This window comes from Pelodiscus sinensis, chromosome W (genome assembly GCF_052426305.1).
Source record: "Pelodiscus sinensis isolate ZL-2025 chromosome W, ASM5242630v1, whole genome shotgun sequence".
NCBI lineage: Eukaryota > Metazoa > Chordata > Testudines > Trionychidae > Pelodiscus > Pelodiscus sinensis.
This window is the reverse complement of record NC_143084.1, coordinates 12,035,647-12,062,789: the sequence shown is the minus strand read 5'-3', so window position 1 is coordinate 12,062,789 and position 27,143 is coordinate 12,035,647. Positions and strand designations below refer to the sequence as shown.

The following is a 27,143-nucleotide window of genomic DNA, read 5'->3' as shown; positions in this document are numbered from 1 at the left end:
GTCTCTCAAGATGCGATTCATAAGTCTCTGAAATGTCGCGGCTGCCCCGTGTAATCCGAACGGCATATTCCTAAACTGGTACAACCCAAAGGGAGTGGCGAACGCCGTCTTTGCTTGTGCCTCTGCTGACAACGGGATCTGCCAATAGCCTTTCGTCAGGTCTAGGGTTGACAGATAGGCGGCTCCTCCGAGGTGGTCCAACAATTCGTCTATCCGAGGCATGGGGTATGCGTCGAAGCGTGAGATGGCGTTCACCTTCCTAAAGTCTATGCAAAATCTAGTGGACCCATCGGGTTTGGGTACCAGGACAATAGGGCTCCGCCACTCACTGTGGGACTCTTGTATCACTCCCCACCCCAGCATAGCTTGGAGCTCTTCTTTTACAGTGCCCCACAGCTTCCGGGGAAGCAGGCGCATATTATCCCGTACTACTTTACCGGGCTCCGTCCTAATCTCATGTTGCACCAGGGTGGTCTGCCCAGGGCGGCTCGTCAGCACCTCCCTGAACCCTTCCAGAAGGCCCTGTAACTGGTCCCGCTGTGGGCGGGAGAGGTCCTCTCCGACCTTTATCCCGTCGATCCTGACCTCTGGCTCTCCCCACGGGCTGAACTCAATGTTGGTTGGCCGGGGGTCTACTAAGAGAGCCTCCCGGGGGTTCCATTTCTTTAGTAAATTAACATGATAAATTTGTGTTTCTCCCCTGTTCCTATTTACTCGTACCTCATAGTCTACGGGCCCCACCTTCCTCACTACCCGGAAGGGGCCTTGCCAGTGGGCTAGCAGTTTCGAGTCCCCGCTGGGCAGTAGCAGGAGGACCTGGTCACCTGGCTCGAATTCCCGCACCTGGGCCTTCCTATCATAATTCTCCTTCTGCCGGTCCTGTGACCTCTTCAGGTTCCCTTGGGCCCATCCCGCCAACTCATGCAGGGTTTTCTTCAGTTTACTCACGTACTGGGCCGTCCCGAGCGCGGTGGAGGTGGTGGCCTTCCAGCCTTCTCTTACCAGGTCTAGGATGCCTCGGGGTCGCCGTCCGTACAGTAGCTCAAACGGGGAGTATCCTAAGGACGACTGGGGGACTTCTCGCACCGCAAACATCAAGGCCGGGAGTAGCTTGTCCCACTCACGAGGGTCGTCCTGTGCAAATTTCCGCAGCATCCCCTTTAGGGTACGATTAAAACATTCCACTAGTCCGTCGGTTTGCGGGTGGTACACGGATGTTCGAATCTTTCTGATCTGCAACGCCTTACACAAGTCCACCATTACTTTGGACGTTAAATTCGTCCCTTGGTCTGTTAATAACTCTTTGGGCAACCCGACCCATGAAAACAATTTTACCAGCGCCTCCGCTATTACCGGGGCCGTGGCCTTCTTCAGGGGGATGGCCTCGGGCCAGCGCGTAGCATAGTCCACAATAACCAGGATGTAGCAATGTCCCCGCGCGGACTTATCCAGGAGCCCCACCAGGTCCAGCGCGACCCGTTCGAAGGGGGTCCCTACCACGGGGAGGGGGACTAATGGGGCCGGGGGTGCCCGACTGGTGGAGGTCTTCTGGCACTGCGGACAAGAGGTGCAGAACTTCTTAATCTCCTGGTACACCCCTGGCCAGTAAAACCGCTGTAACACCTTCTGCTGAGTCTTTTCCGTCCCTAAATGCCCTGACCACGGATGTTCATGGGTCAGTTCCAGGACCTTCCAGCGGTAAGGTCGCGGGACTAGGAGCTGCCACCGTTCCTCCCCGGGAAGGTCTCCCTCTGCTACCCAGTACAGACGGTCCCCCTTCACCTCAAACCGGGGTCCTCCGGGTTGACTTGGCGGTCCTCCGGGTCGGGGTGCCTCCGTCGTCCGAATCTGGGCCCAGGCAGTTTGCAGGGTGGGGTCTTCCCGCTGCTGTGTAAGGAAGTCTCCCTCCTCCACCTCTAGGCGTGCCGTCACCGGGGTCCCTTCAGCTCTCTGTGGGGGCCCTGGTCCTTCCTGTTCCTCATCCTCCTGGGCTACCAGCGTCCCCTGTTCGGCATCCCCTTCCCTCCCGGTGGGTTTTGCCTCGCCCCATTGGCTTAAAAGTCTCCTTAGCCCCGGCCAATCCCGCCCCACCAGGAGTGGGTATGCCAACTTGGGGCCTACCGCCACTACGCATTCCTCTTCTAATTCTCCATCCCTGATCCGCACCCGCGTTGTGGGGTAGTGATGGACATCTCCATGAACGCACCGGAGGGCGATGGTGGGACCTTTTGCTTGCCTCGGGTATATTACGTCTCTCCTAACAATGGTCTGCCCACACCCTGAGTCTAATATTGCCTCCACGGGGTGCCCATCGACCCATAGTTTTCTTGTTACCTGCGCGGTACTCGCTGCTCCCCGTCTCTGGCCGAAGGTGCAATCCATCATCGTGCAATCCCGTTTGTAGTGGCCCTCCTGTCCACATTGGTAGCAAACCACCTTGGACGCCCCTTCCGGTGGGGAAATCCCCGGTCCGGTCTCGGTCGCTCGATCTACCCTAGCTTCGGTTGGGGGCCGGCTCCACCGTGGTGCCAGCCTCCTTTCCGGGAGGGGTCCTAAGGGTCCTCTTCGTCCCTCACCGCTACGTAGGGGTCCGGCGAGTTTCGGCGTGGTCGGCTCGCCCTTCCTGGCCTCCCGTTGCTGGCCACCGGCGGGCTTCCCTTCTACCCCCTCCGCGGCTAGAAAGTGTTCCATCAAGGTCACGGCTTCGTCCAAGGTCTCTGGTAGGTGACGGCGTACCCACAGCTGCCCTTCCGTGGGGAGAATCCGAATATACTGCTCCAGGATAACCATATCGGCTACCTGGGTCCCCGTCTTATTCTCGGGCTCGAGCCATCGCGTGCCTGCCTCCTTCACCCGCTGCGCCACCGCTCGCGGTCGTTCTTGTGGGTCGTACCTGGCCTCTCGGAACCTCCGCCGGTGTGTCTCCGGGGTAACCCCTAGCTGGTCGAGGACCGCTTCTTTCACCTTATAATAGCACAACGCGTCCCGCGTCGACATCCCTCGGTAGGCCAGCTGGGCGGGTCCTGAGAGATATGGTGCGAGTAGGGTCGCCCAATGTTCCTGGGGCCATCTGGCCGCGGTGGCCACCCGCTCAAACGTGAGCAAGAAGGCCTCCGGGTCATCGTCCGGTCCTCATTTAGTCAGCCGTATGGGCAGCCGGGACCCACTCTCCTCGTCGGCTCCCGGCGTCCCGGTCACGACCCCGATGGCTGCGCCCCGCGATTCTCTCGCCGCCTGCTCCTGCCGCTCTTGAAACTGGTTCAAGAGCTGCTGCAAGGCCTGCATCTGCTGCTGTTGCTGCACCTTCTGCGTCTCCGTCCACCACTCTATAATCTGGTTGGGTTCCATCTCTTCTGTAAATCAAATCTGCATTAACGCTTCCTACCTTCCCCCCCTAGACCCCTGTTTCGGGGTCTGCTGCCCACGTTCTCCACCACGTGTAAGGTGCCCCGCCGCCGGAAGAAGGGGGGAGAGGGGAACCCCCCCCCCTTTTAACCGTCCTATTGCCGGGCGCGCCCCTCCTGTCGCTCAAGGGTTTTTGCAATCCTTGCTAGTCCCACCGTGCTACGCCACGCACGGGTTACACCGCCGCCTATGCAGCGGCCACGCACTGGGGGAAGGGGGAGAGAAAGGGGGTCCGGGCCCGCCCTCGCTCCGGACCCCAACCCAGGGCCCTGGAGACAGGACGCTGGTCCTCACTCACAACGGGGGGGGTCTGCGAACCCTAAACTCCCCCGCTCACGGGTTCCGCGGCCCCGCCCTGGGCTGCTTCTTTCTCCCCCCGGTCCGTCCCCTCCTTATCCTCGGCCCCCTGGGTTTAGCCGCACCCAGGGCCGCCAGTACCCGGTCTCCCCCGGCTCCTCCCGGGCTGCTCCGTCTCTCCGCTCGCCTCCCCTTCCCGTGCGGGCGGCGGCTACTTTTAAATCCCCCGCCCGACGCAGGCCGATGACGTCTCGCCCTGCGTCATCCGCAGGCGCCGCGTCCCTCCGGCGTGCTGGTGATGTCACGCTCGGTGTGGGGCCGGGCGGGCGCCGATTCTCCCTGGCGCTCGGGCCTCCCGGCCCTAACAACGTCCCTCCGGGTTCGGGGCGGCCCCGGGCCGCAGCCGTCTCCGGGAGTGGCGGGGCTGCCCCGCCACAGCAACATACAGACTTATTAGTCTCTTCCACGTTCAAGTCACCATTTCTCAGTCCTGACCATTCTCCTGCTATGTTAACATCACAAATTACATCAAGAAAGATTTTCATCCGAATCTGAAGATGACCTTTATGTGGGGTTCTCTCCAGAAAACTCCCCCCACACAGATCGGTCTATTTACGCTTCCAGGTCATGCTCTAATTATGGGAACATGCCTCCATGGTATGGCAATCTCTGGGTACCTCCACCTATGCCATACCCACAGTGGCAATATTTGATCAACCTCGCCAAAAACACCACCATGGCTGGAAATGACATCTAGTGCAATATTTCCCTTCACCACACTCCCCACCTACGAAGCAAGCACAGCAAGAGGAACCACCCAACCAAGTTACGGACATACTCTTGGAGTCAAACGAACCCGCTCCAGCACAGGAAGCAGCTGTGCGCCTCCACCTTCAACTACCTCAGACGACCTTGCACATTTTCAAGACCTTTTTTAAACGTGTGGCTGCTGAATTAAATATCCCCCTCCAGGAGGTCATCGAAAGCCAACATGAATTAACGGACATATTGCACTCAATAACACCCTCTAAAATAGCACTACCAATTGATCCAGCAATAACGGAACCTGCAAAGATGGTGTGGCAAACCCGAGCATCATCCACTCCTACCTCCAAAAGAGCAGACAAGAAGTACTACGTTTTGCCCAAGGGCTCTGAGTTTCTTTTCACCCATCCAGTACCTAGCTCTCTCGTAGTGGAAGCTGCGCAACAGAAAACTAAGCAGTGACGGAGAATTTTAATCCGAGGGTTCGGATGGGGGTCCAAGCCCGTCTCAATTAATTCCAGACACCCTTCTTAAGCAACCAGCTTTATTCAGGAATGCATTCCAGGGCAAAAACCTCCAGGATACTCTCAGGAAAAAGTTTTGCAACTTCTCAAACAAAAGGCAATGTCTTTTGTACTATCTTACATGGTAATCACCCCTTTCCCATTGACCACTTACAGTTGCATGCATACACAGGTCATGCCCCTTTGCACCAAATTCCCTCCAATCATTACCTGCCCCCTCACAGTCCCTTTTCAGGCCTTACAACAGGTTCAAACCAGTTTCACCTATCCCCTCCTGGTTGTATACCTGTGTCCAAGCACCTACCTCTTTACAAAGACCAGACTTAACATCCAGGTCACACAGAGGTCATACTGACAACAAATTAAGTTTATCCTTCAGCAGCAACAATTCCGGTCCACCCCATCGGACCGTGATAGCAAAAGACTTGATTCATTCGGACATAAAGTTTACACGTCCTCCACGTTGCAATTTTGTATTTCCAATTATGCTGCTTTATTATGTACATATGACTACAGAAATTACACCAAACTCAATGAATTTATTGCGGACATTCCTGAGGAAAAAGACACCAGTTCAAAGCACTGATATCAGAGGGTCACATGATTGCCAGAACAGCCTTGCAGGCTGTGTTAGATGCTCCTGATACGGCTGCACGATGTATAGCAACAGCAGTAGTCATGAGAAGGGCTTCGTGGTTTAACTCCACTCCCTTTTCTAGAGAAATCCAGTAGACCGTGGAAGATCTTCCATTTGACGGCCAGAAGCTGTTTGCAGCAAATACCAATGAAATTCTGCATTCGATGAAGGATTCCAGAGCAACGCTTCACTCTCTAGGGATCCACAACCTGGCACCTAGAAGGAGACAATACAGGTATCTGCCCTAGTCTAGACCTCGATACCCTCCTTATACTCAATATTATAACAGACAAGACCAACATCAACAGAACAGAGGCAGAAACCAACGACGATGCCCACCCTCTACCAACTTGCAACACTCGCAGCAATCCAATGAGCAAATTTGGACATCAGGTCGAGGGTCGTGAGAGCCTCTCATCTATTCCAACACCACCTTTGCAAGCTAAACTTTTTCACCACCGGCTGCTACCATTCTTTAACAACTGGCAGCATATAACCTCTGACAGATGGGTTCTCCAGATAATTGACAAAGGCTATCTTATCCCCTTCATACCCCCTTTTCCATCCCCATCCTAGTCCCTCTTCAGGAACCACTCTCACGAGAATCTGCTTCAACAAGAGGTAGAACACCTCTGGCATATAGGGGCGATTGAACCAGTCCCTGCACAATTTAAGGGGAAGGGCTTATACTCACATTACTTCCTGACAGAAAAACAGTCGGGAGCCTGGAGACCCATCTTAGACCTGCAAGCACTCAACAAATTCGTTCAGAAAAAGAAATTTAAGATGGTAACACTTGCCACTATTATACCGGCGTTGGAACAGGATGATTGGTTCTCGTCCCTCAACTTGCAAGATGCATATTTTCAAATCTCTATTCATCCAGCTCATAGATGTTTTCTCCGGTTTGTCATAGGTTCACCACACTACCAATACAAAGTACTTCCCTTTGGACTCTCTACGGCCCCGAGGGTCTTCTCAAAGGTTCTGGCGGTCGTCACAGCATACCTGAGGAAGCAAAACGTCATCATATTCCCTTACCTGGAATATGACTGACTCCTCAAAGCACGCTCATACAACGACTCCTGCTGCTCGCTGTCAATCACGAGAAGCTTATTCCAACATCTCGGCCTACAAATAAACAAAGCCAAATCAACGCTTTCTCCCATACAAAAGATCCAATGTATAGGAGCATGCCTCGATTCAACAAGGACACCGCATCCCTCCTGCCGGACCATTTCCAAAAATTGTGGCCTTGGTAAACACCCCAAAATCCAGTCCCTGAACAAAAACACACAATTGCCTTCACCTACTGGGACACATGGCGGCGTGCAATTTTGTTGTCAGCAACGCTCGCCTCCACATGAGATGTTTACAGGGATGGCTGGGACAGGTCTACAAGCCCACTGTCCACCCCCTATCCAAAACCTAATGCGCCCAATACTGGTAAAGAAATCCCTGCAATGGTGGACAAGTCCACACAGCCTTTGTTCCGGAGTCCCCTTCCATCCATCAGAACCGTCCGTCTCCATGACGACAGATGCGTCTCTTACAGGATGGGGTGCTCACCTATGACATCACACGGCCCAGGGGTTGTGGTCCAGCAGGGACAAGAACCTACACATAAACGTACTAGAACTCCGTGCAGTCAGATACGCTTGCGTGGAATTCCTCCTGTTCATCGTCAACAATCATGTCAGACTGTACACAGACAATGTCGCGGCAATGTTTTACATAAGCTGTCAGGGCGGGGCCCGATCTTGAGCGCTTTGCACAGAAGCCATAGCACTTTGGAACTGGTTCCTCAAATACGGCATAAATATTACCGCGGTGCACCTTCCGGGCACCCTGAACACGACGGCAGATGCACTCAGCAGAGCCCGACCGACCTCGAGTGGAAATAAACCCACACATATTTTTACGTATTTTCAGGCCGTGGGATCACCCCACCATAGATCTATTTGCCACACAATCCAACAAAAAATGTCACCTATTCTGCTCCAGGGCAGGCATCGGCAAAGGGTCCATGGGAGACGCCTTTCTCATCAGTTGGCCATCCCACCTCCTGTACGCGTTTCCCTCCATACCCCTGTTGAACAGGGTAGTTGTGGCAAGTTTGGGCTAACCCCCCTGGGTCCTGCGCTTCCTGGCAGGTCTTTGCGTGCGCCTCAGAGGCTCGCAGTGTCCCTATTCACTGCCGAGAAGGCAAGGGTACCCTGTTACCAGAGCCCTTTTCATCATCGGCCAGTCCAGGGTTTTGGAGGTCAGTCCCTCCATTAGTCCACAGGGTCTCCCCCGTTCCTTACTGGCAGCCCACCAGCCGGGAGGAGGATTGGGGGGAACCCAGTCCCACCCACTTGCTCCGGGTTCCGGCCCAGGGCCCTATGCGGGGGGTAGCCCCGAGTGAGCTGTGAGGCTTGGCCCTTGCCTCACTGAACAGCGGCCCCTCCCTGGGCCACTTCCCCAACCCTTCCTGGGTACCTCCTCCCCGACGCCTTGGAACAGGCCTTGTTGCTGGCTGCCTTGAAGTCTGTCTCCTGTGCTGTGCTGTGCTGTGCTGTGCACTCCTTTCCTCTGATCCGTCCCTTTTCTCCTTCCCCCTCCCTTGCCTGAGGGAAGGTTTTTATTGTGTGCTCCCAGCCTTAACTGGCGGCAGGTGATCTAATCAGTCTACCCTCCAGGCTGGCTCCAGATGGGCTTCAGGTGTCCTAATTGCCTGGGCTGCAGACTCTGGCGGCCTACTCCGGGAACATAAACCCACACACCCAACCCCCCGTGTAAGTGCCTTTCACCCTGCTTCTGCAGCCCCCTGTTCTCGGGCTGCCACAGTAGTCCACAAGGCAAGGAGAGACAAAGCACACCTAATTTTCAAAGCTCCATCATGGCCACGTCAACCATGGTTTCCCTTTCTAATGAGGATGTCCCATGTACCACCGATCCACCTACCACACAGCCAGGATCTCCTTCTTCCCCCAGGACCCCTCGCTGCCCAACCGAACCGCGACTCGTTACACCTGAAGGTGTGGTTCCTAGATAGTTCTGAGCTAGAACTGACTTGTTCACAACAAGTACAAACAGTTCTTCTACACAGTAGGTTGCAGAGCACCCGTTAAGACTTACCTTCAAAAATGGAAGAGATTCTCTGCGTGGTGCGTACACCGCCAGGTAGCACCGTCAACATCCTCCTTACCTGTCATCCTTGATTATCTTCTGCTCCTTAAACAAGCGGGCCTTGCAATAAGCGCCATTAAAGTCCATCCTGCTGCTATTGCTACCTTCCACCTTCAGATAAACGACTCGTCGATATTTGCACATCCATTTACTAAGAGGTTTTTAAAGGGCCTTCAAGCACTTTATCCTGATATCACCCCCCCAACACAACCGTGGGACCTCCATCTCGTACTGAACGCTTTAACTCGGCCACCTTTTGAACCAATGGCCACCACCTCTCTCTTGCATTTATCCACGAAGGCCGCTTTCTCGTAGCCATTACCTCGGCAAGACGGGTGGGAGAGATCGCAGCCCTGATGGCGGATCCCCCATACACCACCTTTTTTAAAGACAAGGTCACTCTACGTACCCACCCCGAATTCCTCCCTAAGGTACACTCATCCTTCCACCTCAGTCAGACAATTCACCTTCCTACCCTTTTCCCCAAACCCCACGCCGACTCCTTCAAGAGGACAATGCACACCCTTGATCTACTCAGAGTGCTCTGACAGGGCTAGAACAGAAGGCTATAAAAAAGTAGTAGAGGGGAGATCTATAAGCCTCAGACTGAGGCGATCCCTGCCCCCAGAATAACAGGGAGGGGCTGGTTTAGAACCAGCAGAGGCAATCAGGGGCAGTGGTACACCTGGGGCTAATTGACCAGACCTGCAGATTCAGGCCAGCTGAGGCTAATTAGAATATCTGGGGGTAATTGAGAAAAACCAGTTCAGACTAGCTATAAAAGAAGCTGCCTGCAGTTGTAGGGTGGGTGCAGCTGGGAGGAAGGAGGTGGTCAGTGCTGGGAGTAGGAGGAAAGGAGACAACAACTGAACACTAGGAGGACAAACCGGAGAGAAGGAAGGTGCCTGGGAGGGTGTGGGGAAGTAGCTCAGGTGTCTTGGAGCTGTATTCTAGCAGGTGTTGGGGATTCACACGAGCAGTTACTATCACAGGGCCCTGGGCTGGAACCCAAAGTAGAGGGTGGGCCCGGGTTCTCCACAGAACCCACTTCCCCATTTCCACTCAGGGAAAAGGACTGTGGAGTTTATTCTCTATTTTACCATATGCTGGCCAATGATGAAAAGAGCTCAACAAACAGCAAATTAAAGCCCTGAGCATGGTGCCTAAAATTGTTGGCTGCTGTGAGCCTCTGAGTCAAGCAAATCCGCCAGGAAGTGCAGGACCCACTGAGTTTCCGTAAGAGCTTTGCCACACCCTAGAGCAACCAACGCTCCCTAAGTCACACACCGAGGTGAAAACAGCCTCAGATCAGGGCAAGATGTCCACCTCTGGGGAAGACTCACACCCTGAGGAGGGGGGACAGCAGAATGTCCCTGTGAGGCCAGGGGGAAGTAACCTTGTGGGGGCAGGAGCAGAGGGTAGTGGCCATGCCCCTCCCATACCACTGTCCTCAGGGTGGGAGAGTGTCCTTAAGACAGGCAGACATCTAACTCAGGCCGAGATGGAATTCTTCCTGCAGATGAAGCATGATGAAGTGGAAGTGAGGTGGTTAGAAGTTGAACTGGAGAGAACTAAGCAGCTGGGCACTCCAACTACACCGACTAACCACCCTGCTCTAATTAATGCTCCCCAGACCAGCAAATACCCAATGTAACAGGTAATAGATGATGTAGAGGCCTTCTTAGAAAGTTTTGAAAGAGCCTGTATTGGGTACAGCATCCCTGAAGACTAGTACATGGTGGAACTGAGATCACAACTCAGTGGGCCCCTAACACAAGTGGCAGTTGAAATGCCCAGTGGAAACATGAATGACTGTGAACTTTTTAAACAAAAGGCCAGCCTTAGGATGGGGCTCACCCCCAAATATGCCCGTTGCCACTTCAGAGCCATAAGGTGGCAATCAGGTATGGCACTACCCCACTATGCCTCCGAGATGAAAAGGAGAAGTGAGGCATGGATATCAGGAGCAGGTGCTAAGACTAGGGAAGAGGTAGTTTTCCTGATATAAATGGAACAGTTCCTAGAGGACCTTCCTATAGAGCTCCAGAGATATATCCGAGATGGGAAGCCTAAAGACATAACAGAGGTGGGAGATACAGGAGCCAGGTGGATTGAGGTGATGAAGGGAAACAAAACTGACAGCCACTCGAGGGAGTACCAGAAGGGGCACCCAGAGATGGCATCTCCCCACCGTGGGCAATCCAAGGGCCTACCTCACAGGGAGGAGCCCTACGAACCCCAAAGGAGGCCACAGACACCCTGTCATGTCACAACCCCATTCTCTAGCAACCCACCTTGCTCCAATGACAAGCCATCTGGGCGGTGTTTTAAATGTTGGTGAGCCGACAAGTGCAGGGGTTTTGCTTCCCCGGTGGGAACTGACAGTGGCAGGGCGGCGGCCACTATGTCGGCAGGGATCCGGCCCGCAACGCGCTGCCCCGACCTTCATCTTCTCAACCGCCCCAGGGGCGGCGGTTCCCGGGCCGCTTCCCAGTTCGCCCTGGGGGCCTACCTGGCTCAGGTGCTGCATCTCGGGGTCAGCCAGGGATGGAGGTGCTGGCAGTGTGTCCATTGGTTCTGGCTACAGCTCAGGCAGGGTCCCAGGGGGACCAGTCCAGTTGTTGGGCCCAGTGTGGGTCCTTTTGGCGAGTCTTCAGGCCTTGGAAGCAGTCTCCGTGGCCTGGGCAAGTCGTCAGGGGCCAGCAGGGGTCCTGGTGGCCCAACCCTGTCCTCTTGTCGGGTGCAGTGTAGCCTGGGCCTTTTGCTGTGGGAGCTGAGGCTGGGTGTCTGGCCTGTTCGGCTGCTGGACTCCAACTGAGCTCTGAGCTCTTATACCCCTGCTTCCGGGGTATAAGAAACCAAGGGGTTTTAGAGGGCCCTTCCTCTTCCAGGTCAGAGGGAGGCCATGTCGCTGTCCCAGACCTATTACACCTCCCCCCCCCCCCCCGGCCTCAAGTCCAGTCCCCAATCTTTGGGGCTAGGGTTTGGACCCTCCCCTGGGTGGAAAAAAAAATCTGCATTCAGATGGTCCTTACCTGCTCGATGCCGCACTGAGAAGGCATATTGCTGGAGTGTCAGGTGCCATCGCGTAAGCCATCCTGTGTAGCTACTTCAAAGGGGCATGGTCCGTCACAAGGACAAAGGGAGCGCCCAAGAAATAGCGGAGGGAATCAATATCCCACTTAACTGCTAGGGCCTCCTTTTCTGTTGTGAAATATTTACACTTCCATGGAAACAATTCCAGCGCATAAGGGAGGACTGTTAAGGCTAGGAAGTGTCAAATTGGCCTAAACCGGGTAACTTACCTGGGACATCAGGTGGGTCAAGGAGTATCAACCCTCTACAGGCTAAGGTAGAAGCTATCCAAAACTGGCCTGTCCCTAAGTCAAAAAACAGTTCCAGTCCTTCTTAGGCTTGGTTGGGTATTACAGGCGATTTGTACCGCACTACAGTCAGATCGCTGCTCCACTGACCTGACCAGAACAGTGGACTGAGAAGTGTCAGGAAGCTTTTAAGCATCTTAAGGCTGCTCTTATGTCTGACCCTGTCCTAAGGGCCCTAGACTACAACAAACCTTTCTTGGTCACCACGGATGCATCAGAGCGTTGTGTGGGGGCAGTTTTGATGCAAACAGGGACAGATCAACAATTCCACCCTGTTGTGTTCCTCAGTAAAAAACTCTGAGAGGGAAAGCCACTGATCTGTCTCAGAGAAGGAATGCTACGCCATTGTATACACTCTAGAGAAGCTATGGCCATATGTTTGGGGATGACACTTTCATCTGCAGACTGACCATTCTGCTCTGAAATGGCTTCATTCAGTCAAAGAGACTAACAAGAAACTCCTTCGGTGGAGAGCCAAACTCCAAGACTTTGACTTTGTTAGAAGTTCCTGGGATGTGTTGTATGTCAGAGTGGCTGATGCACTCTCCCATGAAAGCTTCCCAGACTAAGCAAGTTAAAACTCTCCCTGTATCTAAGTCATTGTATTCCATGCATTTGGGAAGTCATGTTTAGTTCTTTGTGTATTCAGTAGTAAATTGTGCGTGTACTTTATTAACTATTTTTATCCTAGACCTCCAGGAAGAAATCACAGCCAGTGTGGGCCAGCCTGTTTAGCACTGTCTGGGTATGTCTACACTACAGCACTAATTCGAACTAACTTAATTCGAATTAGTTAATTCAAACTAAGCTAATTCAAACTAGTGCATCTAGACCTAAAAACTAATTCGAATTAGCGTTTTGGTAATTCAAACTAGCATGTCCACATTGAGTGGACCCTGAACCGAGGTTAAGGCTGGCCAGAACAGGTGCCGGCAGGGCATCAGGTTAGGACTTAGAGCGTGGAGCTGCTGCCTCAGGCTAGCCGAGGGCTGTGCTTAAAGGGACCCGACCCCCACCCCGGGCAGACAGTTCTCAGGGTTCCCCGCTTGTCTACCTTGATGAGGGACAGCAAAGCAGTCCTGGCTTGGAGTGCCCTGAGTGCTAACACTCGGCACATCACAGCACTCGGCCATCAGCCCGGCTGCACTTGCCGCAGGCTGCCATCTGGGGGGGGGGTCAGTCGGGGGGCTGTCAGGATCCAGGAGGCCCTGCAGGAGAGCTTCCACCCCGAGGAGCCACCCCAGTCCTCCCCATCGGGGTCTCATACCCCATTCCTCCCTCACCTCCTTCCACTTACCCCTCCCTAGCCCCCCTTCCTGATGTACAAAATAAAGGACACGTGTGTTCAAAAATAGAAACTCTCTTTATTGAACAAAACTGGGGGGGGGGGGGGGAATTAACCTCTGGGGAGACTGGGAAAAGGAGGTGGGAGAGGGGAAGAGAGAGGGTGGGAAAGGGGAGGGGGAAACCTGGGAGGAGGGAGCTGGAAGGGGGAAGCCAGGGGAAGAAGGAGGAGGGGCAGTATAAAACTATGGTACGCGGTATCTTCAGTACTGTGTACAGATGTGGTCTCCTCACCTCAAAAGAGATGTTTTGGCCTTGGAAAGGGTTCAGAAAGGGGCAACTAAAATGATGAGGGGTTTGGAACAGGTCCCATATGAAGAGAGGCTAAAGAGACTGGGACTTTTCAGCTTAGAAAAGAGGAGACGGAGGGGGGATATGATAGAGGTCTATAAAATCATGAGTGGGGTGGAGAGGGTGCATAAAGAAAAGTTCTTCCTTAGTTCCCATAATAGAAGGACTAGAGGACACCAAATGAAATGAATGGGTAGCAGGCTTCAAACTAATAAGCCAAAGTTCTTCTTCACAAACCAAATAGTCAACCTGTGGAACTCCTTGCCACAGGAGGCTGTGAAGGCTAGAACTAGAACAGAGTTTAAAGAGAAGTTAGATAAAGTCATGGAGGTTGGGTCCATGGAGTGCTATTAGCCAGGGGGTAGGAACGGTGTTTCTGGCCTCTGTTTGTGGAAGGCTGGAGATGGATGGCACGAGACAAATGGCTTGGTTATTGTCTTCGGTCCATGCCCTCCGGGGTAGCTGGTGTTGGCCGCTGTCGGCAGACAGGCTACTGGGCTAGATGGACCTTTGGTCTGACCCAGTACGGCCGTTCTTATGTTCTTATGTTCTAAGCTCAGGGTCGGGGGTCTCACTGGACCACCTTGATTTTCATGCAAACCTGCTCCTGGGTTTGCATGTGGCCTTTGGTGGCCAGGCTGGCAGCTATCCTGCCATAGACGGCCACTTTCCTGTGTCTAGTGCGGAGGTCATGGACGTTGGAGGCCTCCCCCCAAACCTGGATGAGGTCCACGATCTCTGCACTAGACGATCTCTTGCAGCCCCGGGCAGGCTCCTGGGAGCTGCCAGCCTGGTCCCGGGAAGAGGGGGAGGGCTGGGTGGCAGCGGGTGGCTGGCTGGCTCATGCCGTACCAGGTGCAGGGTCTGCTGGCTGGGTGCTGGCAGGCTTGCACCTGGCACAAGCACTGTAGCCAGACCGTGCCCCTTTAAGGGCTCCGGGGCCGGGAGGGGGGCAGACGAGTTTCCCTGGTGTTGGCCAGAGTGGCCACCAGGGAAAGCTGGGGAGGGCTAGCCTCCCACTAGTTCGAATTAAGGGGCTACACAGCCCTTAATTCGAACTACTTAATTCGAACTAGTCGTTACTCCTCGTAGAATGAGGTTTACCTAGTTCAAATTAAGCGCTCCGCTAGTTTGAATTAAGTTCGAACTAGCGGTTTGTATGTGTAGCGCCTAGCAAAGTTAATTCGAACTAACGGCTGTTAGTTTGAATTAACTTTGTAGTGTAGACATACCCTCTGTGATTTGGGGGCATGTGATGGATAGGAGGAGTGCTGGCCATCACTTGGTGACTAAAGCATTAAACTCAGGTATCTAAGGGTGTTGGCAGGAAGCCAGAAGAACCAATGGGATGCAGTGCTGAAATTTAAATTGTAAATATATACCTTGCCTGCTTTCTTTGTGTGTGGAGTTCTAAGTTAAGGGCTGGAGGGAGCAAGATGCAGTCATCAGAATTACCATGACTACAAGGAATATTGAGCATGGGAGTGAACTGGGCCTTGAAGTACGCATCAGCAAGGATTGTGAGTAGAGAGAGGAATGTATGTTTAGTCGTCATCGGGGTATTTTTCTTTGTTTTGGTTGTTTGGTTAAGCTTCTCTGTGTAAAATCCATGTGCTCTCTGCCCCATTCACTATGTAAGCTGTACCCAGAGATACTATGTTCTCTGTGTTTGAATTTGTTTTTCTCAGTTGCTCTGTAATGCCCTGCAACCAAGTGTGCTTTATTAAGTACATTGTTTTGTTTATTGTTAATAAAATCATCTTTTTTAAGGTGATGATTTGATTCTTGTTTCCTGGAACATAACAGGTCTGTGTGTGTGCCTGCCTAGCCTGAGAGGTCAGCTATCAAAGACAGTTGTTTTCTGTGTTTTGTTTTGTTTCTTTTTTCAACATCTCTTGTGGCAGAAGAGCTTGGGGTAGCCCTGGGGAAGAAATTCAAGTGTTCCTTCCTGGTGTTTCAGGGTTCTTTAAAATCACTTGATGGTGGCAGCCTATCTTCCAGAGTCAGTGCATCTGTGACTCTGGGGAGTTTTTGTAACCAGAGCCTGTAGAGGCAAGATATATTTAAAGTATTTTCTGTACTCAGAGTGCCAGAGTGGGTAACAGCCCTGACACCCTCTAAAACTATAATCCCAGTTATACGTAGATATGTTAGTGTTCTTCAGAAAAAATAATGCAGACAAACTTGCTGCCACATTTAGAAGTGAAGCTGTTATCGTTAGAGAGAAGCTCCTGCACTAGATACCCTTCTAGGCCAAGGGAAATGAGCCAGAGCTGGCAGCTCGAGGACCATATGATCAGATGTCACTTCTATTAACTTCTTTTTGTATTGTCACCACTGTCACTACCCCATTATTGACTCAGACCGTGTGTCCCAACTATAGGTGGCAGTCAAGGATGAGTTATAACTCCCATTTAACTGATTCATCATTCCAGTTTTGGTTACCCTGTCTGTAATCACTGAACCAGACCTCCCACTCAGGGACAAATTCTAGGATTTCTCATCTCATCTGACCTATTGGGAAAGTGTGCGCCAACCCCTTCTCATCAGGGGCTAGGCCACAGGAATGCTAGCAGTTACTCCTGTAATTAAAGTGGGTGGGGTCTGAGCTAGAGAATAGAAGACCCAGGCTAAAATCCTGCTGCTGATGTATGTGGTAGATGCTATGTCTGTATCTTTCATTTTAAGAGGTTTTGTTCATAGTGTGCAGATGATCATGGCTAGCTCTCCAGCACAGAGGCTGCCAGATGCTTGATGCATTGTAACTAAGTTCTAGGCCCATGGAGTTTCTCCATGAGTATATTTTGTTACCTTCCTATCTAGTCATTATGGTTGCACAGGAATATTGTTGTAATAATAAAAGTTCTTTCTTTTCGTTTTATTAACCTGGCAGTGGTTACTTGTGTGTCCTGATTTTTATTTTAGGGGTGAGATTTCCCAAATGATCTTTCCCCTGATTTCTTTATCAGTATTTGGGTGGTGGCAGCAGAAGTTTTATTCCCAAGATCTAGGTTTTTAAGATCTTGGGGGAAGTTTTATACCAAAGCCTGGTAGATAAGGCTTTGGGGTACACTTGCTGGCCCCCACTTCTGCATTTATCATGCCAGAGTGGGGAAGGAGCCAGAGGCTGTCCAGCACCTTTTATTATTACAACAATATTCCTGTGCAGGCATAATGACTAGATAGGAAGGTAACAAAATATACTCATGGAGAAACTCCATGGGCCTAGAACTTAGTTACAAAGAAAAGCCAAAACATCTTTTAAGCAGTGCCAGATACCAGATCCCATACCCAACCCTTAAAACAATAAAGCCTAACGAAACTGCCTAAACTTTACCCTACTTACAGAAAATGAAGAATGGTGTCTTGGAGAGAGAGAGAGGGTATGTCTACACTACCCCGCTAGTTCGAACTAGTGGGGTAATGTATGCATACCGAACTTGCTAATGAAGCCCAGGATTTGAATTTCCCAGGCTTCATTAGCATAAAGCCGGCGCCGCTATTTTTAAAAGCCGGCTAGTGCCTAATCCGAACTATCTAGTCCGTGCCGTGTGTAGCCGCGCGGCACGGGGTTCGCACTAGCCGGCTTTTAAAAATTCAAATCCCGGGCTTCATTAGCAAGTTCGGTATGCATACATTACCCCCCTAGTTCGAACTAGGGGCGTAGTGTAGACATACCCCAGAGACATGCTTGTCCCCTCTCTGTAGCTGCAGAGAACACACCCCGAGAGACAAAAGAGAGAAAGGAAAAAACCCAAATTCCTTTGTCCCAGTTTGAAAGTCCCACCTACATTCCTACTGGTCACTCCACCTGGCTAGGTGTAGTTAACTCCTTAATCCCCAGGCTGCTGGCTAACCCTCATCATCATGACAAAGTGAGCATTCCAGAGGCAGCAAAACAAAGAGAGGGTTTCCTGGGTAGATCCACCCCCTCATGGGGTGTCAGGTCAGGGTCAAGGTGGCTACCTTCCTATACAGGGGAGCATGGCTTCATGGCCAGAGTCAATAGGATGCCCTTCTCTGTAGGGCAGTATGGGCTTGTGGTCTAGAATGTTTAGCAAATGACACAGCTCTGCCATTAATTTCAACAAGACATTGGTTTGTCAGTGTCTCCTGGGATATTTCTACTCAGGTGAAGATCACATAATCTGCCACTATGAGGATATACTAGCACCCTGACGCAATTTTCTCTACAGGCCCTACCAGATCCATACCAATCCACTCAAAGGGGGCCCCAACCACAGGGAGTGGTATCAGGGGGACCCTAGGCACCCCCTTTGGGCTGATGCATTGGCACTCGGGGCAGAAGATGCAGAGGTCCTGAACTTGGTAGTGGTTACCTGGCCAGAAAAATCTTCCTGCCACCTGTTGTAGGGTCTTCTTACTCCCCAAGTGCCCCACCCAGGGCATTGAGTGCATTGGGCATAGTAAGCTGTACTGGAACCTCTGCCGAAGCAGCAATTGCTGGAATTCTTCCTAGGTTTGAGATTCCTTAAGCAGCCATCAGGGGCGGTGGTCATGCACCTTGAATCAAGGTCCTTGAGGTGATAATTGACTGGCACCACCATCCTACTTGGGGTCCACCACATGTTTTCAGTCTCGGCTCAGACTCTGGTCCTCCTCCCTGTGCTTCTTTAGGAAGTCTCTATCAATGTCCAACCAGTCTCTACCAGTGCATCTGCTGGGGGTGGGCATCTTTGCCCAAGTGGGGTGCCTTTGCCAGAGTCATCAATTCCCCCCCCCCCCCATTGTGGTCCTCAGGTGGGCGATTGTACCACTTTTGCACAATTTTGCAGAACCACTACCAGCCACACTCCAAGATCACAGGGCAGGCCAGCATCAACCCAGGCCAACACGGCACACCCTCTCACATTGGTTGGCCGCAAGCCTCACCTGGATTGCTAGGTGTGGTCTTACATACCTGTGGATACACTGCAGGTCTATGGGGGCTCCTGCTATGGCAGGAGACTCTACTAGGCCAGCCCAAAGAGCATTTGGCTGCACCCTGAATTAGCCAAGGCCATTCTGTAGGTACCATTCACCCGCAGGGATACCAGTAGCTTAGCTGGACCCTTTTTCCTCAGCCGGGGGCCAGCCAGCTGCCCTTGGCCATAGCTACAATCCATGAATGCACAATTGCTATGGAAGTGCCCTTGCTGGCCACACTCATAAAATGGGATCCCCTGGCCGGGGCCTCTGGAGTCAAATCTCAAAACTGCAAACCCCTCCTGACAACGTGGTGTTCTCCACCCGCCCCCCACGGAGGCAGGTCAATGGGGCGCCTCCTTGCTGGTGTTCCTACAGTTGCAGATGGCCTGGGTTGGTGCCGAGGGCTCCCTAACCTCAGGCCTGTGTGCCCCCTAATCTGCCAGCTGACTCAAGCGCCCCAGGCTCTCCAGTTTATGGTAGGGATGTAAAATCTCATGTAATTGGTCAACCGGTTAAACATATTGTTTAATTGCTTAACCGATTAAAGGGAAGGGACGTGGGGAGGCCACTCCAGCCCAGCAGCTGGGCTGGAGCACCTTCCACACCCCACCACAGGCAAGGACTGTTCCAGATGCTGGAGCAGCCACTGCCTGTGGGGTGCCTGGTCCCACCATGGACAGGGGCTGCTCCGGACAACCAGAGCAACTCTGGTCAGTGGCAGGCCCCCCATGGGGCTGGAGAAGCCCCCTGCCCATGACAGGCAGGGAGCTGCTCCAGCCCCCACTGGTTAATCTTAACCAGTAAGCCTCACCTGTTAAGGGCTCTGTTAGCTTAGACTCATAGACTTGAAGGTCAGAAGGGACCATTATGATCATCTAGTCTGACCCCCTGCACAGTGCAGGCCACAGAATCTCACCCACCCATCCCAGAATAATCCTCTCACCTATATCTCAGATATTGAAGCCTTCAAATACTTTGAAGACCCCAAGATGCAGAGAATCCTCCAGCTGTGATCTGTGCCCCATGCTACAGAGGAAGGCGAAAAACCTCCAGGGCCTCTGCCAATCTACCCTGGAGGAAAATTCCTTCCCGACCCCAAATATGGCGATCAGCTGAACCCTGAGCATGTGGGCAAGACTCACCAGCCAGACACCCAGAAAGTTCTCTATAGTAACTCCTATCATCCCTCCATTGACCTATTTCCCACGGATAATGAATGGTCAATTAGTTACCAAGATCACGTTATCTCATCAAACCATCCCCTTCATAAATCCATCTAGTTTAATCTTGAAGCCAGATAGATCTTTTGCCCCCACTACTTCCCTTGGAAGGCCGTTCCAGAACCTCACTCCTCTAATGGTTAGAAACCTTCATCTAATCTCAAGTCTAAACTTCCTACTAGCCAGCTTATATCCATTTGTTCTTGTGTCCACATTGGTATTGAGCTTAAATAATTCCTCTCCCTCCCTGGTATTTATCCCTCTAATATATTTAAAGAGTGCAATCGTGTCCCCCTTCAGCCTTCTTTTGGTTAAGGTAAACAAGCCAAGCTCCTTGAGTCTCCTTTCATAAGGCAGGTTTTCCATTCCTCGGATCATCCTAGTGGCCCTTCTTTGTACCTGTTCCAGTTTGAATTCATCCTTCTTAAACATGGGAGACCAGAACTGCACACAGTATTCCAAATGGGGTCTCACCAATGTCTTGTATAATGGCACTAACACCTCCTTATCCCTACTGGAAATACCTCGCCTAATACATCCCAAGACCGTATTAGCCTTTTTCACGGCCATGTCACAATGGCGGCTCATAGTCATCCTATAATCAACCAGGACTCCGAGGTCCTTCTCCTCCTCCGTTACTTCCAACTGATGTGTCCCCAGCTTATAACTAAAATTCTTGTTATTAATCCCTAAATGCATAACCTTACACTTCTCACTATTAAATTTCATCCTATTGCTATCACTCCAATTTACAAGATCATCCAGATCTTCCTGTATGATATCCCGATCCTTTTCTGAATTGGCAATAGCTCCCAACTTTGTGCCATCTGCAAATTTTATTAGGACACTTCCACTTTTGGTGCCAAGGTCAGCGATAAAAAGATTAAATAAAATTGGCCCCAAAACTGATCCCTGAGGAACTCCGCTAGTAACCTTCCTCCAACCCGACAGTTCACCTTTCAATATGACCCGCTGTAGTCTCCCCTTTAACCAGTTGCTTATCCACCTCTCAACTTTCATATTAATCCCTATCTTTTCCAATTTAACCAATAATTCCTCATGTGGTACTGTATCAAATGCCTTACTAAAGTCGAGGTAGATTAGATCCACTGCATTTCCTTTATCTAACATCTGTTACTTTCTCAAAAAAGGAGATCAGGTTGGTTTGGCACGATCTACCTTTTGTAAAACCATGTTGTAATTTGTCCCAATTGCCATTAGCCTCAATGTCTCTAACTACTTTCTCCTTCAACATTTTTTCCAGGATTTTACATACTACAGATGTCAAACTAACAGGCCTATAGTTACCCGAGTCGCTTTTTTTCCCTTTCTTAAAAATCGGAACTATATTAGCAATTCTCCAGTCAAATGGTACAACCCCTGAGTTTAGAGATTTATTAAAAATTTTTGCTAATGGACTTGCAAGTTCATGTGCCAGTTCCTTCAATATTCTTGGATGAAGATTATCTGGGCCCCCTGATTTACTCCCATTAAGCTGTTCAAGTTTGGCTTTTACCTCGGATATGGTAATATCTACCTCCATAGCCTTAGTCCCATTTGTTAATTTACCATTATCCCTAAGCTCTTCATTAGCCTCATTAAAGACTGAAGCAAAGTATTTGTTCAAATATTGGGCCATTCCTAGATTATCCTTAACCTCCACTCCATCCTTAGTAATTAGCGGTCCTACTTCTTCTTTTTTTGTTTTTTTCCTATTTACATGGCTATAAAACCTTTTACTATTGGTTTTAATTCCCTTTGCAAGGTCCAACTCTACCTGACTTTTAGCCTTTCTCACTTTGTCCCTACATGCTCTAACCTCAATAAGGTAGCTTTCTTTACTGATCCCTCCCATTTTCCACTCCTTATATGCTTTCTGCTTTTCTTAATCACCTCTCTGAGATGCTTGCTCATCCAGCTTGGTCTAAGGATACAGGCTTTTCTAGGGATACAGGCTTCTGACAGCTTCTGCAACTTTAACTAAAAATAATTCCAGGCCTCCTCCACTTTAAGATCCATAATTTCTTAAAGTCCAATCAACTTCCCTAACTAATTTCCTTAATTTACTAAAGTTAGCCCTTTTGAAATCAAAAACCCAAGTCTCAGATTTATTTTTGTTTATCCTTCCATTTAATTTGAACTGAATTAGCTCATGATCACTCGAGCCAAGGTTGTCTCCTACAACCATTTCATCTATGAGGTCCTTGCTACTCACCAAAACCAAATCTAAAATAGCATCCCCCCTTGTTGGTTCAGCAACTACTTGATGAAGGAATTCATCAGCTAACACATCTAGGAAAATCTGAGCCCTATTATTATTACTAGCACTTGTTCTCCAGTCTATATCTGGAAAGTTGAAATCTCCCATGATTACGCAGTTTCCATGAGTATTTACTTCATTAAAAACATTAAAGAGGTCTCTATCCATATCCAAATTGGATCCTGGTGGTCTATAACACACCCCAAGCACTATCCCAGGGGAGGATCTGATAGTTTTCTTCCCCAATGTGATTTTTGCCCAGACAGACTCTGTCTTCTCCATTCCATCACTTTTTATTTCTTTACAATCTACCTCATCTTTGATATACAATGCGACTCCACCACCTTTACCCTTATTTCTGTCTTTCCTAAACAGCGCATACCCTTCAATACCTGTACTCCAGTCATGCCTAGTATTCCACCATGTTTCTGTTATTCCTATAATATCTGGTTTCACTTCCTGGACCAATAGCTCTAGTTCCTCCATTTTGTTACCTAGGCTCCTCACATTGGTGTACAAACATCTTAATTTTTGCTGTTTGGCCTCATTCACATTCTTTACCCAATTTGGCACGGACGTTATACCTCCAATATGACCTATTAGACTAGTATCCACCCCACCCTGCCTCATGTACATTCCCCTACCCCCAGCTATTTCCTTTCTTACTTCATTTTCCTCCCTCTCAGTGTTAAAATCTGGCGTAGAGATTACCTGGGCATCTCCCAACCGTCTCCCCCAAATTCCTAGTTTAAAGCTCTCTTAATAAGTTGAGCCAGCCTCCATCCTAGAAGTCTATTTCCCTCCCTACTTAGGTGAAGTCCATCCCGAGAGAACAGTCCTCTGTCCATAAATGCCTCCCAGTGACCATACATCCCAAAGCCCTCCTTATAGCACCACTGCCTGAGCCATCTATTGATCATCATAATCCTGTCACTTCTTAGTTGCCCTTCTCTAGGAACAGGCAGAATCCCACTAAAGATCACCTGAGCCTCGATTTCCTTGAGCATCCTCCCCAGCCTAGCATAGTCTCCCTTAATTCATTCCAGCGAGAATCTAGCCGTATCATTTGTTCCTACATGAAGGATGATCAATGGATTCCTTCCTGCTCCCTTAATAATCCTCTTCAACCTCAGTTCCACATCCCGTATCTTAGCACCTGGCAGACAGCACACCCTTCTATTCTCTGGATCAGCTCTGGTTACTGGCCTGTCTATTCTTCTCAGTAAGGAGTCCCCAGTCACATAGACCTGCCTTTTCCTGGTGACAGTGAAATTCTCTGGTCTATCTCTAGCTTCCTCTGGCTGCAAGTCCTTGCCATTCCTATTTTCCCTTGTAATCCTCTTTAACCCATCCTGTATCCTCTTAATGCTCATTATTGGTGTTGTCTCCATAAAGTCTTCCCCTTTATCTATGGGACTAGCCACTCTTCTCTTCTTCCTCACCCTTCCATCTTCATTATCTACCTGCTGTACCCCTTCTTCATTTTCCAGCTCCACACACCTGTTCTTGAGCTCTATTTCTCCTTAACTGGCCCATATTTTCCTCTGCCTGGTTCTCTGAGTCACATGCTTCCACTGTCCATTTTCTTCGCCCAGCAGTCCCCCCTCTGAGGCCCTTGATCCTGCTTCCATCTGGATATCTAAACTTTCCCCTTCAGCCACGTCATGCCTTTGCCCCATCATCTGCTCAAACCCCCTTCTAAACTCAACCAGAGTTTCCACCTGCATCTCCAGTCCTCGGATCTTTTCTTCCATCAGCTCTATCAGGCGGCACTTCATGCAAACAGCTTCTGGCCAGGAACCTCCAATACACATCCATTCTCCTCCCTGGTCTGACTAGTCTGAGTTGGGCTACCCTCTTTTAGGGTTTGCCTGCAGTTGGAGCATGCGCAGCAAGGGGGTATGGCTGCCTTGGCCCATGAGGTATGGTTAACCCCTGCAGGGCCAGTGCAGGATAAAGTGCACCCTGTAGTAAGATACATAAGCCCACGTATGACAGGTGTAGTGTGAGGCCTGAGGACTAGGACTAATGGTCAAGACTTTGCTAATATAAAGCAAAGTTAATCTGTGAGCAAGAAGCAGGCTGTGCTAACAGAATCGGGCGTGAACAGGGTTGACAGTGTAAACCACTAGATGGTATTACGCACATTCTGGAAGCATATTCCAGAAGGGTCGTAATGGACCACTTTCTGAAGAAACATCTTGGTACCAACACATTCCTCACAGATAGCAAGAACATACCAACCTAGGTTCAGGACAGGGTCTAAACCAGGGGTGGGCAATAATTTTTGACCAGGGGCCACTTCCGAAATTTTTGAAGCTGCCCCGGGCTGCCCTGGAAGGGGCAGGGCCTCAGGCGGAAGGGGCAGGCCCAGGACACTTCCATGGTTCCCTGCCCACAGACCCTGATTGGTCTGTGGGTGGGGGAGCAGGTGAAGTCTTTGCCCCCCCCCCCCCGAGAGAACTGCCAGCTGTTCAGAACAGCTGGCAGTTCCCTCTAGGCGCCTGGGCCCCTGGCGGTGGAGGAGACTGCGCGCTCCCCCTCACCCCCAGGTCAATCAGGGCCTGGGGGCAGGGGGAGCACATGAAGTCTGCCCCCACCCTGCAAGACCACACCATGCTAGGAGTCTTAGACTCTAAGTGCAGACTCCCTTGCAGGGTGGGAGGCGATTTCGTACGCTTCCCCTGCCCCCTGGCCAATCAAGGCTTAAGGACAAGGGACGCATGCAAAGTCTCCTTCCGTCCTGCCCCCATCCTTGCCGGGCAGGGCAGAGCAGGAGGAGACTTCACGTGCTCCCCCCCCCCCCCCCACTCCCAGGCCCTGATTGGCCTGAGGGCAGGGGGGAGCGCAAAGTCCCTCACTCCCTGCCCTCTGGTGCGCAGCACTTAGAGTCAACTGCCAGGGTTGACTCTAAGCTCTGTGTGCGTCCCTGTCCCTAGGCCATGACTGCAGACTTTGACTCCCTCAGGGAACTGATAGGCAGGTTCCCCTGCGATGCCAACATGAAGGGGAAAGGAGTCCAGGAGAGCTGGCAGTATTTTAAAGGAGCCTTATTGAAGGCACAGGAAAAAATCATCCTGATGCACCATAAGAAAAGCAAATATGGTAAGATAAGCAGATTGGCTTACAGGGGAAATCCTTGGGGAGCTTAAACACAAAAAGTAAGCTTATAAGAAGTAGAAACTTGGACAGATGACTAGGGAGGAATATAAATACATTGCTCGAGAATGCAAGGGAGTAATCAGGAAGGCGAAAGCACAATTGAAATTGCAGCTAACAAGGGATGTGAAGGGTAACAAGAAAGGTTTCTACAGGCATTTTAGCAATAAGATGGTGACCAGAGAGGGTGTGGGGCCCTTACTGGATGAGGGAGATAACCTAGTGACAGATGATGTGGGAAAAGCTGAAGTACCCAATGCTTTCTTTGCCTCTGTCTTCACAAACAAGGCCAGCTCTCAGACTACTGCACTAGGCAATGCAGTATGGAAAGGAGGTGGACAGCCCTCGGTGGAGAAAGAACAGGTTAGGAACTATTTAGAAAAACTAAACGTACATAAATCCATGGGTCCGGATTTAATGCATCCGAGGGTACTGAGGGAGTTGGCAAATGTCAGAGCCTTTGGCCATTATCTTTGAAGAGTTGTGGAGATCAGGAGAGATCCCGGATGATTGGGAAATGGCAAATGTAGTGCCTGTCTTTAAAAAAGGAAAGAAGGACGATCCAGGGAACTACAGACCAGTCAGCCTCACCTCAGTCCCCGGAAAAATCATGGAGGGGATCCTCAAGGAATCCATTTTGAAGCAGTTGGAAGAGGGGAAGTGATCAGGAATAGTCAACATAGATTCACAAAGGGCAAGTCGTGCCTGACCAACCTGATTAGCTTCTATGATGAGGTAACTGGCTCTGTGGACATGGGGAAGTCAGTGGATGTTCTATATCTTGACTTTAGCAAGGCTTTTGATACGGTCTCCCACAATATTCTTGCCAGCAAGTTAAGGGAATATGGATTGGATACATGGACTGTAAGATGGATAGAAAGATGGCTAGATTGTCGAGCCCATCGGGTAGTGATCAACGGTTCGATGTCAGGATGGCGGCTGGTTTCAAGCAGAGTGCCCCAAGGATCGGTTCTAGGACCGGTTTTGTTCAACATCTTTATTAATGACCTGGATGAGGGGATAGATTGCACCCTCAGCAAGTTTGCAGATGACACTAAGCTGGGGGGAGAGGTAGATACGCTTGAGGGCAGGGATAGGGTCCAGAGTGACCTAGACAGATTAGAGGATTGGGCCACAAGAAATCTGATGAGGTTCAACAAGGACAAGTGTAGAGTCCTGCCCTTGGGACGGAAGAATCCCAAGCATTGGTACAGGCTGGGGACTGAATGGCTAGGTAGCAGTTCTGCAGAAAAGGATCTGGGGGTTACAGTGGATGAGAAGCTGGATATGAGTCAACATTGTACCCTTGTAGCCAAGAAGGCTAATGGCATATTAGGGTGCATTAGGAGGAGCGTTTCCAGAAGATCCACAGAAGTTATTATTCCTCTTTAGTCGACACTAGTGAGGCCACATCTGGAGTATTGTGTCCAGTTCTGGGCCCCCCACTACAAAAAGGATGTGGACGCATTGGAGAGGGTCCAGCAGAGGGCAACCAAAATGATTAGGGGGCTGGAGCACATGACCTATGAGGAGAGGCTGAGGGATTTGGGCTTATTTAATCTGCAGAAGAGTGAGGGGGGATTTGAGAGCAGCCGTCAACTTCCTGAAGGGAGGTTCCAAAGAGGATGGAGAGAGGCTGTTCTCAGTAGTGACAGGTGGCAGAACAAGGAGCAATGGGCTCAAGTTGTGGTGGGAGAGGTCCAGGTTGGATATTAGGAAAAACTATTTCACTAGGAGGGTGGTGAAGCACTGGAATGG

General features: G+C 50.7%; 1 protein-coding gene and 1 long non-coding RNA gene across 4 annotated transcripts in view; one reads left to right on the top strand and one right to left on the bottom strand.

Annotated features, from left to right (window-relative positions):
* Positions 1-27,143, top strand: part of LOC149520870 (E3 ubiquitin-protein ligase ZNRF3-like) — a 367,062-nt gene that overhangs the window by 188,788 nt on the left and 151,131 nt on the right. The gene's annotated exons all lie outside the window — the stretch shown is intronic.
* LOC142825445 (uncharacterized) lies at positions 5,712-8,545 on the bottom strand. The gene is made up of 3 exons (XR_016348239.1): positions 8,110-8,545; positions 6,670-6,759; positions 5,712-5,844 (listed from the first exon to the last, which is right to left on the bottom strand). It is a non-coding gene; the product is annotated as an uncharacterized LOC142825445 (long non-coding RNA).